The sequence below is a fragment of the Marmota flaviventris genome, chromosome 7 (genome assembly GCF_047511675.1).
Source record: "Marmota flaviventris isolate mMarFla1 chromosome 7, mMarFla1.hap1, whole genome shotgun sequence".
NCBI lineage: Eukaryota > Metazoa > Chordata > Mammalia > Rodentia > Sciuridae > Marmota > Marmota flaviventris.
In genome coordinates, this window is record NC_092504.1 from 115,397,705 (window position 1) to 115,418,784 (window position 21,080).

The following is a 21,080-nucleotide window of genomic DNA, read 5'->3' on the forward strand; positions in this document are numbered from 1 at the left end:
GACATACATGGGGAAAACTGGTTTATTAATAAAGTGGGCATGTGAAATACAAGTGGGGAAACAGTATTTTGTGCCTAAGATATAGCATTAAAAGAAGTAATAAAATTAAAAATGCATGTGATGTTTGAAGGATGGCAAGTAATTAATTAAAAACACTATAGTGTATTGGATCCCTACTATGCACCAGGTGCTATTTGGCAATGGAGATGCTGTCAGGGACAGGACCAACATGGTCACTGCCTAACATTTCTAACATCAATAAGTTAGAAAGCAACTATGACACACCAGGATAAGGACAAGGACGGGTAAAAAAAAAAATCAGGAGAGGATTTCTGAGCAAATGATGCCAAGAAGAAAATCTTAAAGATCAAAAGTTATGAACCAGGTGAAAGAGGGCTCAGGAAGGACTATTTCAGACCTATGGGATAAAACACGTACAGCTCCAGAGGTCCTTCAGTTATTCAAAGATTCAGTAAAACTTTATTGAGCATTTTCTATGTACCAGGCACAATTCTATGCTCTGGGGATGCAGCAATGAATAAATTAAAAGACCTGATCCCTTGGAGCTGCATTACAGTTGGGAAATACAAACAATAAACAAACAGATATATGTTACAGCAGAGGTTGATACACGCTGTGAAGAAAATTAAGACAGAATAAAGAGGTATAGAAAGAGCAATGAAGAAATTCTGTGGCAGTAAGTCACAGAATTTCTGGAAGTGGCCAATTGCTGGAAGTCATTCTGCATAACTGGAACTCTGATGGAAGGGTGGGGTGAGAGGTATCTGGGGATGAGTAGTAGGAGGTGGGCTGAAGAAGTTCCCTGGTCTTGAAAAATACCTATACAAGACACATAACCTTATCTCAAGCAGTGGGCAGAGTTTGTACTTTATGGAATACTAAAAAAAAAAGAGAGAGAGAAAAATAACAGCATCAAAAAATCATTTTAATCAGAGACTAATCATGTCACAAAATAAAGACCCATCAGAGGTACAACTGGGTCCTTATTTTGTAAGATCTGAGGCTTGGTCTCCAAAGGCTGAGGGCTGACCACAGTCTAACTCGGACATGGTAAACTCATACTAGACAACCTCCCATAGACCTTCTGGGGCCCCAGCACCAAATGACATTTGGCATGACCAGCTTGAAGGCATCACTTTTGCACAGCTATTTTGGCACCATGTCTGAGTTCCAAATATTGTAATGCAGCTTTGAAAGAATTAAGTTTTCAGAGATTTTCCATTTTAAAAGCTTTGTTGTTTGTGCAGATTATAAAAACCAGTCAAGCTTAATTCTAAAAGCATCCAACAACAATGAATTATACAAAAATTATTGAAATATTGTTATAAAAGAATGTTTAAGAAATATTTTAATGAAAATAAAAATCACTTGTAATCCAATATCCATAAAGGACCCCTGCAGGCATTTTAGAGTAGAAATCTCAAGGGCTTTTACTACTGAAGTAGGACAGAAGAGGCTGGACACCTGAGGAATTTTCCAGAAGCAGGTTTATTGACTGCAGGTTCAGAGGTGGCTCTGGTCTAAAAATTCTTCCTCTGAACAAAGATTTTGGAAATTCTTTGAATTTTATATCTAGGGGAGGAGGAGCTTAAAATTTTACATGACAAGTGCTTTCTGTTCCATCCTGCATACCAGACACAGGTTTCATAAGTTTTTTCCAAGCAAACAGAAAGAATATTTCTTCGTACAATAAGCTTGTAGGCTAACTCTGTCATAACTTTTGTGTGCAGAGCTGGCATTTACAAGAACAAGCTTCAACCACAATAACCTCTCCAGACATCCTGATGATCTGACAAGAGAAGAAGCTTAATTATGGCAAGGGTCTTTGGGGTGGGGGTATCTGGTCTGCTTCTCTACGATTTCATATTAATATAAGAATTGATGTCATTCTATTAACTCAATATCCCTTATCTTGAAGAAAATACAAAGACCCCCTATAACTTCTGTTAATTGTCAATGCCTGCAACACGTTGGTTACCTCTGATGCAATTATTTCTACAGAATTTTAACTCTCATTCACAAATTATTTCCAACAATTATTTTCTTCTATTTGTTCCACACTAACATAGGCATCAAAGTCAGCTCATTTCCTTTATATTCCTGAACACACCATCCTCCCAAATATGTCACCCTAGACATTCAGGTGTGTGCCAGAATTCACTGACCATTTGAAAAAATGGAGAATTCTCTCATTTCTCTCTCTCTCTCTCTCTCTCTCTCTCTCTCTCTCACACACACACACACACACACACACACACACACACACACAATTCTCCATGGATGAGGATACTTTAAGAGACTCTGGGAAAGAGCAGAAATTGATAATAAAAAGCTAAAAGCAATACAAATAATTCTTGTTCATAGAAATGTAAAATATTTGCCTAGGAGAAACACAATTGCTTTTCATTATGCAGAGGAAATGACCTTAAGCATAATGCATTGCACATATTATATCACATGAAAGGGTTTTAACCAGGTTTGTATCTATTAGCAAAACCATTTCAGCTTTCCTCATTGTGTGGGTGTTGGTGGGCAGCGGTTCAGACCTTACTTTGAATTATTTTTTACATCTTACTGTTTTCCTTATTAAGAAGTTAAATATAATGTTTGATGTATTCATTTCATATTCATCAGAACCATGGTTTTTACCTATAACATAGCCCCATTCTTAATAGTCAACATCCACATCCACACTAGTGTAATTTTCTCGATTTTCCACTTTCTCTGAAGGTCCCAGCTCCCTGAGGTGTTCTGAGGCCTCCCTCATTTCCCTTTCTTCTCTGATCTACATCATTTCCAAATTCCAAATTCCTTTCCTTTTCTAAAAAGAGAGGTTTAACTATTTTATTGTTTTGTAATCTCCTTGTGAATCAAGCCCTTGATTCCACCACCCCCCCCCACAACATTAGGCAATACACCTCGTTTAGGAAAATAAACCACTACAGATGAAATATTAATTGAAGTATGACTTTCCTGGCTCTTTTCCTTATGAACTGTAACTATTCCTTGTTCTCTGTCATGGCATTTCCTTCTGTAATATGCATCTTAAAAAGAAAAAAATCATGGCTCTTTCCTTATGCACATTCTATCTGTTCATCCCCTCATGGTGAAAAGCTTTTAAATGAGTGATGAGAAATGCCCTGGGAGCTCTGTGTGCTAGCTCTAAACAGTCCTGATGGCCCAGGTGGTGCCATGATGCATAAGATAGCAAGATGGAGATGCTTCCATCTAGAATCAATCACATAATGTTTGCAAGATTGTTTGTTACTGGTATTATTCCTGGGTGTTGGCCTATTTCCTAAATAAAATAAATCTTGTCCATTTTCTGCTTTGAGAAAATTTCACATTTTCCTGTTTTCCCTCTTTCCTTTCAAATGTTTATAGTTTTAGGGGAGTAAAAGCAACTTGACTTCTTGTCCAACCTAAACCCTGCCCATCTTCCTGGACCAGCTAAACTCTTCCCCTCACAGCTGTTTGCCTCAAGAACTGTGCCCCATATCTGCTGCATCTTCTCCACAATTCAGCAGGGCATATTAGCTCCAGCACCCACTTGGCACTTGGTCATAGTAATAACAACTATGTGACAACAATTCTATAACCAGTTTGACTGGGAGTCTCACCACATTAGGGTACACTTGTAAAGATTTTATTTTCAATCAGCTATGTTCTCTCTACTCTCCAACCTCCTGTTGAGTAGTAGATTCCATTTATGAAATCCTAATCTGATATATTACTTCACTTTCCTTTTATTATTGATTATTACAATTTAGTTAAGATTTAGTCCTCATCACTTTTAAATTTCAAACTCATATCTGCCTCTTTGACCTCACCAATGGAGGATTAAGCTTGAATTGGAGTGGGAGGGAGGTGAAGATCTTTTTCTTCACACTTCTTTCTTACATTTATTACTCTGGTGTTGGACAGGAGAATGAGAAAAGTCATTTTATTTATGTCAGTAAACTTTCTTGGATTGACTCTTTCTCTTTGTTAGTCAAAAGCAAACTTGCACCCAAAGTGGTCAGTTGCTGTTCTCATTCTGTTGATAATCACCACTGATCTGAGTTATTGTGTCCAGATCAGTGGTAATTATCAAGAAAATCACCACTTAAATAGAGACCCAAGAAGAACTTGTTAACATCCCAAACTCTTTCCACAGAATCAGTTCTCCCTTGTAAGAGTTTTCCTGGCCCATGGCCTCATGCCACATTCCTCTATATTTGAACCACATTGTACCATACTGTATTGGTTCCAGGGCACATTTTTCTCTTAGTTTCATCCATTCTTTGTTACCCCAGTTCCAGGGCTATGGGAGCAAAGAGTTTTCACAGCCATTACTAAATGAAAACTAGGAATATTGGTGGACAATCTCTTTCTGTAGTTCTAGAACATTTGAGCAAGAAGACCTGCCACTAAGTGAGTTTTCAACCTGGCATTAAAACACAGTGGTGGAGAGAACAATGGCTCCCCATATATATCTACAGCCCTATCCCAAGAACCAGTATATATGTTAGGTCACATGGCAAAAGAGATTTTGCCAATATGACTAAAACTTTTGAGATGGAATGATTACCCAGGATTATTCTCATGAATCCTCATAAGAGGGAGGTAAGAGTCTCAAAATTGTGAACGGAGATATGATGAGGCACTGGTGCACTCTGAGGATAAAGGAAGGTTTCAGGAGCCAGGGAATATAGGTGGTCTCTATGTTCTGGAGAAATAATGAAAGGCAAGGAAAAAGTATGACAATGGGCTCTCCCATAGATCCTCTAGAATAAATGCAGTCCTGTCTTCACATTGATTTTAGACCCTAAAACACATTTTGGACTTTGATTTCCAGAACTGTAAGATAATATATTTCTGTTGTTTTCAGTGACAAAACTTGCTGTAATTTGTTACAGCTGCAATAGTAAGCTAATACAGATGTCAATCGCACTTTTTTCAAATGCCCACGACATTTACAAGTTGATTTAAGGTATCCAACTCTAAAGCACACTTCTGCCACAAGGAGTGGTAAATAAGATAGACATCTTCCATAATTTTATTTGTACTGAAAAACTGTTATTGAAATATGTATTCATGATATTGCACAATGTTCTTATCACAAAGACCCACAGGAGAAATTTCTCTCTGGTTTGTACTAGTTGTTTTTTCCTCTTTTTGTGCCAGTGGCTTAAATCATGAGGACAGACCAGTGGACCACCTGTAGCATTTGGCTTTCTAACCTCACTTCTGGCTTTGCCATCTCTTCTCTATTTTTATTTGCCTTTGTCCCATTTCCTTCATGCAGTTCTTTTTTAGTCTTGTATTATCAAATTATCTATTTTGTTGTATAAAAATTTTTGAAGTTTAAAATTTTGAAGTTTAGAACAACAAAGGTTTTTTTTTTGTTTGTTTTTTTTTTTTTTCAGTCGCTGTCATTTAAGAATACAGGAGTAGATGATGGTTCTGGCTCAGGGAAGGGCTACAATCCAAATGTTGTCTGGAGCTTCAGTCTTCTGAGGTTTAGCAGTGGTTCTACTTCTGAGTTCCCTCACATGGCTGTTGGCTGGAGACCTCAGATTCTTGTCACATAAGCTTTTTCATGGAGCGGCTAACAACAAGGCCACTGCATTTCTCCAGATGAAGAGAGAAGGGGGAGAACAAGCTGAAGATAGAAGCTCCACATTTTTAAATCCTAATCTTAGAAACAACATGCCTCCTTCTATGTATGCAGTACTAAACCAGCCTGGTTGGATGTGAGGAAGAAGTCCATCCACAAGGGTATGACTACTGAGAGAGGGGATCCCTGGAGGCATCTTGGAAGTTACTGCCATATCCCTGAATATTCTCTGAAAAAAAAAATCAATGTGCAAAGTGTGTGGTGAGAGAAGCTTTTGGTAACCTTCTGTAAGTCTAATTTTATGCCCATTCATGATTAATCTTATGAACTAGAGATCATTAAGGCAACAAAGACACCATGCTCGGGGAAGTGGAAGGAAAAGAAAGAAGACTAAGGAATTAGGGTTTTAACTGGTCTTAGCAAATTGATCAAATGGTTAGCAACAAAAAGAATCCCAGTGAAAGTAATTTTATCACTCTATACCAGAAAAAGAAAAATACTCTATTATAGATATTTATTCATGAGGATACTCTGGGTCATAAACGTCTGAAAACAACCCAGAGAGCTTTAAGGAAAAACGTAGTGTGGCTCATGTACAGATAGGTATAAGTTCAATCTCTCTGTGTGTGTTTTCCTGCCCACCCCTTCCTTCCCTTATAGAGTCCCACCACAGCATGACTGCAAAGGAGGCTGGAAAGTGGACATTTGGCACTTTCATATTTAATGGTGAAAACAGACATGATCTGATTATTTGTGGGATTCCCCAACAAGTCAGCAGAGCTACAGTATAGGAACTATTCTAAATAAGGAAGAACTTTAGATGCCTCACTTTTGCTTCATTTGTAGAAGTGTTAGGTGGATGGCCAAACAACCATTTCCAACCACCTTCGCTTGACCTCATATTCATTAATGAAGCCAGCAAAATGATCTTTGTACAGGGTGTCTTACAGCAGTAGTGGCCAAAGATATAGCCAATGAATGGCAGCTTCTGGTTTGTCCAAAAGAGAGAAGAAAGTGTTGCAGAACTTCTGCTCTTCTTCTGCCTCGAGAATGCTATCACTGATCTCATGTCTGGTGCTACACATCCCATCTGAAAATCATGAGACAAAAACTGTAAGACTGAAAGGCAGTAGAATAAGAAAAGCTGAGCTAAGTCCCCGAAGTGCTGGCAAGCTACTGAACCAATACTAGCAGCCACCTACCTACCCTCTGATATCATGTTTTGGTAGGCAAACAAACCCTGACTTGACAAGCCGTCTTTGAAATAGACTTAGCATAACTTACTGCCTAATATACACTTTACCTTAAGCAGTTTTCTAATATATAATTTTTCTTCTAGGAAAAAAACTAAGAAAATCGTCAAACTGACCCAAGGTAAGAGCACAGGGGTCAAGTGCCCGGGAGGCAATTTCCCTAAGGCATGAGCTGGTCCTCTACCCAAGTCTTGGCATTCGGCCAGAAGCTGGGTGCCCAGAGGCCAGTAGCCCTTGTGACCAAGAAAAAGGAGTCCATACACAGGACCAGTCTTGGGGGTTGTGCTGGAAAGGCAGATTCATGGCAACCAACAATATGGCATCTACAGAGCTATGGGACTTGGAGAAGGCTTGTAAAATGCCTTGGAAATCACTCCCTGCTGATCTGGAAAGTAGGAATGGACTGGGGCAATTTGGATCAGTCTGTGATGTATCATTTCGCCATCCCAGACCCTCACGAGCCATATGCTCGGCAATTACAGCCTCAGGAAATACTTATTACAGGAAAAGAGTCAAACAAGCTGATATGCAGGCATCTTCAAGAAGAGCTGGTTATCTAGTTATCATGGAATAGAGCTGAGCATGACTTGCGATGCAGTACAATCATAAAAATGATGGAACCAAATCTGGTAAAGGATAAATGATTATGAAATAGCATTTAAAACCCTAATATAACCTTACTATGTCCCTCAGCATCAAACAGATCTTTTACAGAGCCAGAGCCTAATTTTAAAAAGAGCTATGAGGATCTGGAGGGGAAAACAATAAAGATGAACAGGCTTGGAAATTGTCTAATTCTTTAAAAGACCAAAATAATTGTGTATATTTTGCCCAGAGAAAAGGAAGAAGCCATGGTATGAATTTGATAATCAATCATCTCTAGACTCATGACGTGCGGTTATAAAAAAAAAAGAAAAACAAGAATGTTATCCACAGCTGTTCCTTTTTCTTGTGGATCAGAACTTCATAAAAACATTATTTGGGTGTGTATTTGTGGTTGTTTTGCTTCCTCAAGAAAATTGTTCTCTTTCCTTGGGAAAGAATTTCTTACCAAGATGTAATGAAAGCTTCTCATCTCCTCCACTGGAGAGATTCTGAGAAATTAGTCTTGGGTTTCTAAGAACGAGTCCTGCCTTACCACAGTGAGATGGTAACCAAGTTTCGTATGCTGTGTACCATTGTAGATAGAAATCCAAAGAGGCCGGATGTGGTGGCACATGCTTGTAATCCCAGCGGCTCAGCAGGCTGAGGCAGGAGGATTGCAAGTTCAAAGCCAACCTCGGCAAAAGCAAGGTGCTAAGCAACTCAGTGAGACCCTGTCTCTAAATAAAACACAAAATAGGGCTAAGAATATGGCTCAGTGGTCGAGTGCCCTTCAGTTCAAAGCCTGGTATACCCCTTCAATCTAAAAAAAAAAAAAAAAGAAGGCCAAAGAGGAACTGGGTAAATGTAAGAAATAAGGAATAAAAATATTTATTTATTTATATATTACTTCTTTTATAAACGGGAAAAAATAATTTGAGGAGACTTATAAGAATAATATTCCAAAAATAAAGAATAGGAAGAGAAGCATTCAAGTGGAATGATGAATTAGATGAAAGAAAAATGTAAGAAAATACACAGGTGGGCTTTTTGCTTAGCTAAGAGAGTAAATCATGCCACCAGAGGTAGCCAGTCAATTTGTAGTGGTCAAGTCATTGCGCTAGAGTGTCCCTAAGAAATTAGTAAACTTTGGCAAACTGTGTGCAGTACTCAGAAACACTAACTTATTCCCCAGCAACTGATTAAATGCTCAGAACACAGTGCTCCAAGAGAGCATGACTTGACAAGGCACCTTAAGATAATTCTTGTGTTGGGTTTAAGAACCAATAAGGAAACCTGGAAATTTGCACCATATGACATGACCTGCAATTCCTAGCACAGTCAGTCCAGGCTACTCGTCCTGGACTTTAAGTTTATTATTTCACATTCCCTCTGTTCTTTTCCTGTGTCACTTTCTTTTTGAAAGAGGCTTTGATCAACATCCTGCTATAAAACACAGGCAAATTGAGCCAGATTGCCACAGGAAAACAGGAAGGTGAAACTCCAAACCTCGGTCCTTGTGTTCTGTCAAAAGAAAATTTAAGGTCAGACACCAAAAGTCATGCAAGAGAAATTTACAAAAGTGAAACTGAGGTGCAAGTAAAGTAAAAGCAAAGGAGTCTCAAGCAGAGAGCACTCTAGAGAGAGAGTGGGCTGTTTCTGAGCAGAGAATGAACGACAAAGGAGACAACGCTGCCTCCAAATGCATTACTGTTTAAAGTTTACCAGGAGAGGGGAGACCACCTTCTGTATGTTTTGCCAATCAGGTGTTCAACTCTTCCTTCTCATTGAGTGGTAGAGTTTTTGACCTTGGTTGGTCATCTCTGGAACTGTCATGGTGGCCATCCTATTTAGGGGGCTTCATCAACCAGTCAATCCCATGTTAATGTGTTCACTGGGTTTAATAGCTGGTCAGATGTTACTTTAGTGCGTCTGCACTGCTAAAAGGAAACTTCCTTCCCAGACAGATGGAGACACTTACAGCTGTAATTCCTAACTTCACATCAACATCAATGGACCCTGTCAAGGGTTAGTCCCATTAATTCTTTCCTTTGGACATATTTTCCCATTAGCTCCTTTGCTTCTGTTTATTTTTTTATGAATTAACTACCACCCTTTGCTTTCTCATCTACTTTGGAAGCAGTTTAAAGAAGATCCTAAAGTAGTTTAAAGAATACTCGTGACCTTGCTTGCATTTCACTGCTCATTGCTAGCTATTGTTAGCACAAAAGGACCCTGCCAGATGCAAACTTCACAGATCAGCACAGCTTTTATTCAGAACAGAGTGATGCCTCTGATGGATCCACTTTCCTGGTGGAAAATGAGTCCCAGCCAAAGGGGAGTCTATACTTATATAGGTTACATTGAAGGGTGACTTCATTAATGACAGAGTGTGCCTGTTTGGGAGGTGACTTAATTAATGATAGAGCGTGTCACTCAAGAATTTTAGATTTTGTTTTTACTGGGCAATGGAGCATCTGGGGTCAGTGGCCAGCATCTAGAAAAGATTTATTTGGGAAGAGATCAATGTTTAAGTCTCTCCCCAGGGACTTTCATTCTAGGTGTGATGGACATCTTCTCCCCAGGGCTTGTTTTGTTACTGGGAAAATGTACTGGGAAAGGATCAATATTATTAATGTATGGCTTTCTTTTCCATCCCTTTTCCCAGGCCATACTATTTTGGGGTTTGTCATTTTCCATATCTGATAGGTACTACCTAACAAGATGATGTTCTAGGTCCCTTTAAGTTTTTGCTAAGATAGAAAATAAATAAACAATAAATCAGTATTACAGACTTGTAAATTGCTGAATTAATCAATCATAAAGTTCAGGCGTCAACCAGCCTTGGACTTTCCTGGGCTGCTGTTCCTGTGACAGTGTCACCTCAGATCCTCCAGCCCCTTGCTTCCCCTTCTCTAAGTTGTTTATGTTGGCTCCCACAGAGAGCTGATCACCAAGGGGCTTCCAAGGCTCCTGGAGAACCCTGGTCAAAATATTCCTCCTACCTGCCGTACTTCCCTCTCTCTTTCTAACCATCTCATCCCCACCCCTTTCTTCAAGACCCATTCCTTCCACAAAGCTTCCTCTTTCATGTCCAAAGGCAATTAGTCATTTTCTGAATTTTTACAGTTTTTTTTTTGTTCCCCACAAAATAAAATTACCCAACTATTGCCTTAAACTTTTCTTGGGCTATTTTGCTTATCTATATCTTCTTTTCCCAAAAGTTTCATAAGCTCATCAGGATTATATCCCCATGACTAGACATCTCCATGGGGCTTTGGTCAGGCCCATGTGACAGGGCCCTCTGGCCATGAGTGGCTTGGCTGTGATCTTGATAAGGAAATGAGCAAAAATGTGTCAGAGGTTCAGAGTGCTTTGGGGACTCAGACTAAAACATGAAGTACACTTCCTTCTTCCCTGTCCTTTCCCTTTTCTTGACTGCTGATATTAAGTGCCTAATCCTTTTAATGCTAACGTTAAGTGGTCTAAATAGAGCAAATCCATCAGCAGTGAAATACAGCTCCACTGATGGTGCTGGGGCTGAGCGTCCCTGCTCTCTTCTGTAAGCATCTCACTAGTCTTGCCTGGGGGTCTTGGCCTCCCAGTCCTCATCACTGCAGAAAAATGACTCCCTGCAGTTAATTCCCTGCCTTTGGTCAGTGTCCCCATCCCTTCCTCATGGATATCTAACAATTTCATAGCAACATTTCTTTTCTATCTCAGCATTAGGCATGGGCTCTCTGATAAAAGGAAGCTAGTTCCTTAAGTTACCTGTCTAGGCAATGTCAGGTAACATCTAGCAGGTAATTCTGAGAGTGGGTAGCTTTGGGGGAAGAGGGGAACGTAATAAGAAAGTATGGAAGATTGTATTTCCTTTTCGTGAGAATTAGCTCTGATTTAAAATAAAATCTGCCGGTGATCCTATTAGGTATATCATTTTGTCTCCTTTAGTTTAGCTTGAAAATATATACTAAGAAGCTTTTCAAACTTTGGGGTTTTTTTACCCTTTCATTCACCAAGGATCTGTCATTATTAGCCCATCCAGGAGATGAAGTCTCCCAATGGATAATGTTAGAAAGAGAAATATTGACAAAACTGCTGTCAGGAAAAGGTGACACAGATCATTTCTAGGCATCAAAATGACACTCAGCTCCTGAATTTTGACTGAACTCCAGCTCCCAGGTTGGGACTCCAACTTCCAACAACAGCAACTACAAATTTATCTGAACCTGTAGCCTAACTCTCCTTTTCCTCTTATAATAACAACAGTTTCCCTTGCTCAACAAAATGTCACCCCTTCCTCACATATTCTAAATTTTTTTTCTTCCTTCTCAAGGATCACGCTGCAGTCACTGTATCTTAAATTTCTCCATCACTACCAATTCCATCCCACTGCAAAATTGTTCTATTTAAAACAAAAACAATAATAAATCACCTACTTTCCCCTATCACTTTCTTCTTCCCAACTCCTTCTCCAAAATGAAGACACAATTATTTATTTTCTTTAGCCCTCAAGATGTTAGACATTCTAATTTACCCTCTTCCAAAAACTTCCAAAGTTCTCTCTTCAGCCCAGCCTCTCCTCTTACCCTCCCTGTCCTCCTACCAGAGTTTGGGGATGAGACTAGTTTCTCTGCTTTGCCAATTTTCTTCTGGGTTCTTGTCTCACAGATTAGAAGAATAAAATCCGTGGACAATCACAGAAGGGAAGAGTAAACGCAGTAGGATTTATTTAAGTGAAAAGAGAAAGAACTCTCACCATGCAGGAGGGGCCTGATAGCAATAAAACCCACATTGGCTTAGGAGATTTTATAGTTCTGGGTAGAGCATGGAGAAAAGCTATGTTAAAAAGGCATCGTAAACAGCACCAAAATCATTGATCAAAATCTATATAAAACAGGCATTGAAAACAGCACCAAGGCTATGGTCTTTGTTTTAATTCTTTCTATCAACTTCCATCTCAGTTCACCTCCACCTCCCATTTTCCTGTTTCCCATTCTCTCACCACAGAGACAAAGGAGGGGACAGAGGCGAAGTTCCCACAGGTGAGCCTGGGGCAAAGTTCCCACAGGTGAGCCTGGGGGTCTTTAATACGTGAAATAGGGCTTGATAGTGCCCATTAATTCCTACCTGTTAGCCTCCAGGTGTGGTTTCTGCACTTAAACAAGACCTCAGCTGGGGCCCATCCCTTCTGATTGCTGACCATTCACTAATCTTACTCACGACCATCTCTACCTGCACAGCTCACGGTATCTCCTGCTAGTCTCAAGCTATACATGTGATCTCTGCCCCAATGTCAGTCCCTCCTATTTATTCAAACCAGTGATCTGAAAAGTATTTTTTTCCACATTCCTCTTTCACCCTCTACCTTCAAAAGCTCACCTAGCATTGTATCTTTTATAACCAGTTCACCATTTTTTCATCTCTGCTGCTAAAAAGAGAAGGCTGTCACACACACCTCTGGACCAGTTTCTTCAGTATTTCCTAAACAGATATTGTGTGGAACTTCTTTGTCTTGTTTTGGGCAACTGGGATCCAAAGCTGAACCGGGTGGATATGGACAGTCAACAGACATGGCCCTTCCCTCAAGCCCAGGACCGGATGGGTATACAGCAGAGTTTTACAAAACCTTTAAAGAGGAACTAATACCAATACTTTTCAAGCTACTTCGGGAAATAGAAAAAGAGGGAGAACTTCCAAATTCATTCTACGAGGCCAACATCACCCTGATACCTAAACCAGACAAAGACACTTCAAAGAAAGAAAACTACAGACCAATATCTCTAATGAACCTAGATGCAAAAATCCTCAATAAAATCCTGGCCACTCGGATACAAAAACATATCAAAAAAATTGTGCACCATGATCAAGTAGGATTCATCCCTGGGATGCAAGGCTGGTTCAATATACGGAAATCAATAAATGTTATTCACCACATCAATAGACTTAAAAATAAGAACCATATGATCATCTCGATAGATGCGGAAAAAGCATTCGACAAAGTACAGCATCCCTTTATGTTCAAAACTCTAGAAAAACTAGGGATAACAGGAACATACCTCAATATTGTAAAAGCAATCTATGCTAAGCCTCAGGCTAGCATCATTCTGAATGGAGAAAAATAGAAGGCATTCCCTCTAAAATCTGGAACAAGACAGGGATGCCCTCTCTCACCACTTCTGTTCAACATAGTTCTCGAAACACTGGCCAGAGCAATTAGACAGACGAAAGAAATTAAAGGCATCAAAATAGGAAAAGAAGAACTTAAATTATCACTATTTGCAGATGACATGATTCTATATCTAGCAGACCCAAAAGGGTCTACAAAGAAACTATTAGAGCTAATAAATGAATTCAGCAAAGTGGCAGGATATAAAATCAACACGCATAAATCAAAGGCATTCCTATATATCAGCGACAAATCCTCTGAAATGGAAATGAGGACAACCACTCCATTCACAATATCCGCAAAAAAAATAAAATACTTGGGAATCAACCTAACAAAAGAGGTGAAAGACTTATACAATGAAAACTACAGAACCCTAAAGAGAGAAATAGAAGAAGATCTTAGAAGATGGAAAAATATACCCTGTTCATGGATAGGCAGAACTAACATCATCAAAATGGCGATATTACCAAAAGTTCTCTATAGATTTAATGCAATGCCAATCAAAATCCCAACGGCATTTCTTGTAGAAATAGAGAAAGCAATCATGAAATTCATATGGAAAAATAAAAGACCCAGAATAGCAAAAACAATGCTAAGCAGGAAATGTGAATCAGGCGGTATAGCGATACCAGACTTCAAACTATATTACAGAGCAATAGTAACAAAAACAGCATGGTACTGGTACCAAAACAGGCGGGTGGACCAATGGTACAGAATAGAGGACACAGAAACCAATCCACAAAACTACAACTATCTTATATTTGATAAAGGGTCTAAAAGCATGCAATGGAGGAAGGATAGCATCTTCAACAAATGGTGCTGGGAAAACTGGAAATCCATATGCAACAAAATGAAACTGAATCCCTTTCTCTCGCCATGCACAAAAGTGAATTCAAAATGGATCAAGGAGCTTGATATCAAATCAGAGACACGCCGTCTGATAGAAGAAAAAGTTGGCTACGATCTACATACTGTGGGGTCGGGCTCCAAATTCCTCAATAGGACACCCATAGCACAAAAGTTAATAACTAGAATCAACAAATGGGACTTACTCAAACTAAAAAGTTTTTTCTCAGCAAAAGATACAATAAGAGAGGTAAATAGAGAGCCTACATCCTGGGAACAAATCTTTACTCCTCACACTTCAGATAGAGCCCTAATATCCAGAGTATACAAAGAACTCAAAAAATTAGACAATAAGAGAACAAACAACCCAATCAACAAATGGGCCAAGGACCTGAACAGACACTTCTCAGAGGAGGACATACAATCAATCAACAAGTACATGAAAAAATGATCACCATCTCTAGCAGTCAGAGAAATGCAAATCAAAACCACCCTAAGATACCATCTCACTCCAGTTAGATTGGCAGCCATTATGAAGTCAAACAACAACAAGTGCTGGCGAGGATGTGGGGAAAAGGGTACACTTGTACATTGCTGGTGGGACTGCAAATTGGTGCAGCCAATTTGGAAAGCAGTATGGAGATTTCTTGGAAAGCTGGGAATGGAGCCACCATTTGACCCAGCTATTCCCCTTCTCGGTCTATTCCCTAAAGACCTAAAAAGAGCATGCTACAGGGACACTGCTACATCGATGTTCATAGCAGCACAATTCACAATAGCTAGACTGTGGAACCAACCTAGATGCCCTTCAATGGATGAATGGATAAAAAAAATGTGGCATTTATACACAATGGTGTATTACTCTGCATTAAAAAATGACAAAATCATAGAATTTACAGGGAAATGGATGGCATTAGAGCAGATTATGCTAAGTGAAGCTAGCCAATCCCTAAAAAACAAATGCCAAATGTCTTCTTTGATATAAGGAGAGTAACTAAGAACAGAGTAGGGTCGAAGAGCATGAGAAGAAGATTAACATTAAACAGGGATGAGAGGTGGGAGGGAAAGGGAGAGAGAAGGGAAAATGCACGGAAACGGAAGGAGACCCTCAGAGTTATACAAAAGTACATACAAGAGGAAGTGAGGGGAAGGGGAAAAATAATACAAGGGGGACAAACGAATGTCAGTAGAGGGGGCAGAGAGAGAAGAGGGGAGGGGAGGGGAGGGGAGGGGTGATAGTAGAGGATAGGAAAGGCAGCAGAATACAACAGACACTAGTATGGCAATATGTAAATCAATGGATGTGTAACTGATGTGATTCTGCAATCTGTATATGGGGTAAAAATGGGAGCTCATAACCCACTTGAATCAAATTGTGAAATATGATATATCAAGAACTATGTAATGTTTTGAACAGCCAACAATAAAAAATTAAAAAAAAAAAAAGAAGCTTCCCCTTCACAAGGGAGCCTGTGCTGTACTATTACGGTACCTTGTGCAGGTTATCCTGGAAGCATAAAAAAAATAGTATCTAGCAAAGATGGAGTGGAATAGGTGTGCAGCATGATGATATCGGTGCTATGTATGAAAGCATGAGTCTCAGATAACTAAGTAATTACAGGTGAAGGGAGGGCAGAGCCAGAGCTTATGCAAAGGCCCATAGAGTAGGCACAGCTGCTTGACAGAATGTAAGGAGTGCCTAAAGGCTAAAGCCAAGCCTCCAGTGGGCAGGGAAGGCCAGGAAGGGCATGCTAAGCCATTGGAATCTTATTTCAAAACTTTCAAACAGTGAAAACAAACTGTCTAATTCACTATTGTGAAAAATCACTGCTATATGGGAAATAGACGAAATGAGGCAAAATAAACATAAAACGGTGAGAAAAAGTCAATAGAACTGAGAGTTGTTAAAGGAGTGAAGTTGGCAGGACTTACTGATTATGTGAAAATAGTGCATGAAGGCAAAAGAGAATTCAAAAATGACTCTAGATTCTTGATATGTGCCCATGCTGATTGACAGGAGGCCAGAATCTGAACTGAGCTTAAACCTATGCACCTCTCTGCTTTCTGCTATAGAGTTAATCCTATAGTTCCAGGCATTCTTGGTTTTTATTATTAAAATGCCTCGATGTCTCATTGATTACCTTGAAAACTGATTTGAACTTCAGATGCACTATGTTCTCAAGTATTGCAAAGGAATGAATTAGATTACTTTGGAATGAATTTCATTTTCTTCCTAATTTATTATATGTTTCCATTTAATTCAAAAATTGGAGAGCCTTTTGCCTGCGGCATAAATAGTAGTCTGTTCTTCCAATTTGGGTTTCTGTTGTTTAAGAATCAAACAACCTTGACTCCTAACTCTCAGTTTAAACCTCAAAGAGAATTCTTAACAGATGCCTAGGGCATGTGGGTTAGGGGTCAATTCCCCAAATGAGTCTTGTTTCAAGGTTTCCCTGTATTTGTCCTACTATTAACACTGCAAATTTTTCCTCTTGATTCTCTCATGAGCACATGTATTTTCCAGAAGAAAGAAAAGATAAACTCAAGAAGTAGAAGTGAGTTCCTTTTGGATTCCATAATGGATAAACTTTTAAAAAGGATATTCTACTTAATGTTAGTATATCTTATGTATACCTAAAAATTCACGGCCTGCTTAGTTTCCTGAATTTCCATATTTCATTCTACAAGACCTTAAAATGTATGTGATTTCTGATATTGCCAAACCCTGATTCTTCATATCATGTACATTCTTTCTTGGAAAGCACAGCCTTTATCATATAGATACAAATGCATCTTTTTCTAAGCCCGCTCTATCAAGCTCCACATTCCTCCTGGGTTCTTACATAAGTAACAGTGATTTATTTTTAAAAAATTAATTCCCTACCCTCTATATAAGGAGCACTCCTCTTTGCATTCAGTAGAGAGGAAAGGTCTTGTGAAAGTCTTGCATTGTTTCCAAAGAGATTTTATTTGACTGGTAAAACAATTCAAGGAGTGCTAGCTCAGCCATGAACCTGAGCTGTGAGAGAAACCCTGATCACGTGAGTGCTACCCATTTTGAAATGCAGGGAGCTCCCTGCATAGGAGAGGGCCATGTGGGGCAAGGTTAGGACATCAGATGGGATCTATACCAGCACAAGAAGGTGGCACATTAGAAGATATTGTAGCAAATATCCCTAGGGATTAAAAATAGCTTTCATTTGAAACCTCCACAAAATGAATCCACCCACACTGCAGCTGCTGATTCTTTAAGTAGAAAAATGGGACCATATCCCAGGGCCATTGTTTTGTTCAGTCTCTGGCCATTTGCCTTGAGGCCCAAATGTTAACAATTTTATGCCAAAAACACTTAATTGCATCAAATGCTGGAAAGAAGTTTCTACAACCCTATTTTCTGGGTCTTGTGAAAGCCTCATCTCTGACTGTAAGCCAAAAATTAACATTATTTTGTTTTTCCAAAAGAGTTTCAATTTTATAGAAGTCCCTTTGCAGATATTATTGATAATCTTTTTAAAGGCTCTTATGTATCAAATCAAATAAGCATAATACTAAATAATATTTATTTTTAATATAATATATAAAAATATGTTTTTAATATATTTTTTAACACAAGCTGAAAATACAAATGGCTCCTGGGCACAAATTCTTCTTTCTGAGCTTTGTGAATTTAAATAGAAAATACTGCCTGAAACGGAATGTCATTATGAATATTTCCTTGCTTATATGATTGAATACTCATAATTCATTTCACTAGGATTGAACAGGACTCTTATTTTCTCAGGCTCCAGCTGAAGCCCCAAAGCTGACAGCAAACGAAAACAACTACCTGGGGCTGGGGTTGTGGCTCAGCGGTAAAGCCCTCGCCTAGCACGTGTGAGGCGCTGGGTTCAACACCACATAAAAATAAATAAATAAAGTAAAGGTATTGTATCCAACTGTAACTAAAAAAGAAAAAAAAATTTAAAAACTATCTTCATGCTGGAGAAACAGAGCTAGACCCATCCATGCATAATGTAATAAAGATATCTTAACTGTTTTCCCCAATAACCTGCACAAACAGAAACTGGAGTTTAGAAAAGGAGCAAATTTAATTGAGGGAGGGCTGGAGAGTGGGTGCATTAGCATCTCTTTCCCTCACTGGAGGAAGTTGTATCACCTCCAATCAGCAACCAATGAAAAGATCTTCAGAAGAACCCCACCTGGAGATCAGAGGTGTGTAATAGCTCTCCATCCCTGTCCAATGCTTGCTGAGAGCCTAAGACCCTCTAAACGAGGTGCAGAGAAGCTTCCTGAAGAACATGTCTTGGATCTAAGGGGTTTGCAAACACATGCAACCCCAGGTTATGATGACAGTGATACCAGTCTTGGAGATCAGTTTGTTCCCCTGGTGTTGAAGATTAAACATCAAAGAAACACTGAGGCAAGCATAGAAAGCAAGTTTTATTTACGAAAGAGACAGAGACAGCAGATTTCTCCAAAGAGAAGGGGGTACAGAAGACTGATTGTGCCTTGCTCTTTTATAGACCCCAGAACTCCCCTACCTTCTCTTTCTTCTCCTTGTATGTGCCGAAGGGCTGGAAGGGGTAATCATTAGCAACTCCTTGTGCCAGGAAGTACAATCCTCATGGAGCCAGAAGTGCAAAATCCCAAAGGTATTAGCAACCCATGGAGCCAAGAAGTTAGTTGTTAGCAACTCACTGTCTTTTCTTTGCTAACAGCCCTCATCTTTTCAACCCCCATCATTCATTTCCTACACTGACTGCCAGGCCTTCACCCCCTGCCTCAGTGTGTTGAGGAATGTGACATATCCTGTCCCCTCAGACCAGGCAGGGCTGCAGGCAGATTGCTTTTTGGCAAAGAAAGCGTGCGGGGATTCAGTACAGTGGGGTCATTTTTATAGAATTCTTCTCTTAACCTCATGTTCCCACCATCCTCATCTGTCTCCTTACGATAGCTGATGGCAGAAGGTGAACTACAGCCATTCATAACTCCATAGCTGGGAGAAAAGGAAGCAGTGAGAACTGATTACCCTTCTGCCTTGGAGCTAGGTTAAGTGTGTGTGAGTTTCCCATGCATGACTCTTCAGGAAGGTAAGCATTCATGGGCTGTTCTGGTGGTCTCCCTGCCAGCATGAAAAGGCTCCAAAGTAAGAATGTAAGGGGAGAAAGGTTAGAGGTAGAAGCTGAAGAATGCTCCCAAATGACCAGATACGGAGTCAGTGCATCACTGTGGAGATTTCTATGGGGACTCCAAATGAACCTCCAATGCATCCTGTGAGGAAGAGGCGGGACAAGGTGGTTTACACTCATTTCTTCCTGCTCTTCCACACTAAGCACAACTATAACCCTGTAAATAGTACAAGAGGCAAGCACAGGGGGATTCTGAAGTTGTTAAGTGGAAGATGAACTAACTTGGGGTCCCAGGACTAGAACAACAGCACAGCAACAAGTTGTGTTAGGTTCCTCTGACCCAGAAGAAGATGACCTCAACTTGGCATTTCCTGACACTCAACCTAGCAATAGAAAGCAGCTCACATGGACTCATTCCTTTCCCAAATCCATGGGAGTATCAACAAGATGAGGCAAGCAGTCCTAAGCCGACACATTATGGACAAAGGGATTGATGGGGAGCCCTGCCAACAATAATCAGGAAAACACACATCCCTTTCCTGGCCCCAGGGAGCCTCTTTGACCCTCTGGGCCTAGAACCTCCTTCTTCTACCCAGCTACACTAAGCAACCAGCCTTGGAAAACGCTTTCTACCCTTTCAGACAGCATCAGCAGAGGCTAGTGGTAGCACCAACTGTTATGGCTTAAATGTGAGGTGTCCCCCAAAAGCTGATGTGTGAGACAATGCAAGAAGGGTTAGAGGAGAACCTAAACCCAATCAGTGAATCAATTCCCTGATGGGATTAACTGGGTGGTAACTGAAGGTGGGTAGGATGTCACTGGAGGAGGTAGGTCATTGGGGGCATGCCTTTGAGGTATATATTTTGTATCAGGCAGGTAGAGTCTCTGCTTTCTGATTATCATGTGAGCTACTTCCTTCCACCACACCCTTCTGCCCTGATGTTCTGCCTCATCTCCAGACTGGAGGAGATGGAGCCAGCTGTCTATGAACTGAGACCTCTGAAACCATGAGCCCCCACCTAATCTTTTTCCTTGTCTAAAATTTCTCTGGTTGGCCTTTTAGCCATAAGCAACAAAAAAAAAGACTCACTAAATATCACGTTAACCAAGCACACCAAATAACATTGACTAGCTATGAAAATTAAACTCATATTGGAACCACAGGCCTCAAAATAGTCCAGGACTTGAGTGCAAAACCTAAATAGAATGATTGTCTAATAAAATAAAAGATTAAAATGAGACCCAGAGTCTCCTGCCATAATAACAAAGTATCCAGGATGCAACTGAAAGATCACCTGCCATATCAACAACAAGGAAAATCACAATTCCCATGAGAAGAGATGATCTGATGCTAATACTAAGATGATGCAGATGTTGGAATTTATGACAAGAATTTTTAAAAGCTAACATAAAATACTTCAATAATCAATTACAAAGGGCCAGGGTGGTGAAGGAGAAGCAGGCTCCAAGCCCCAGCCTCT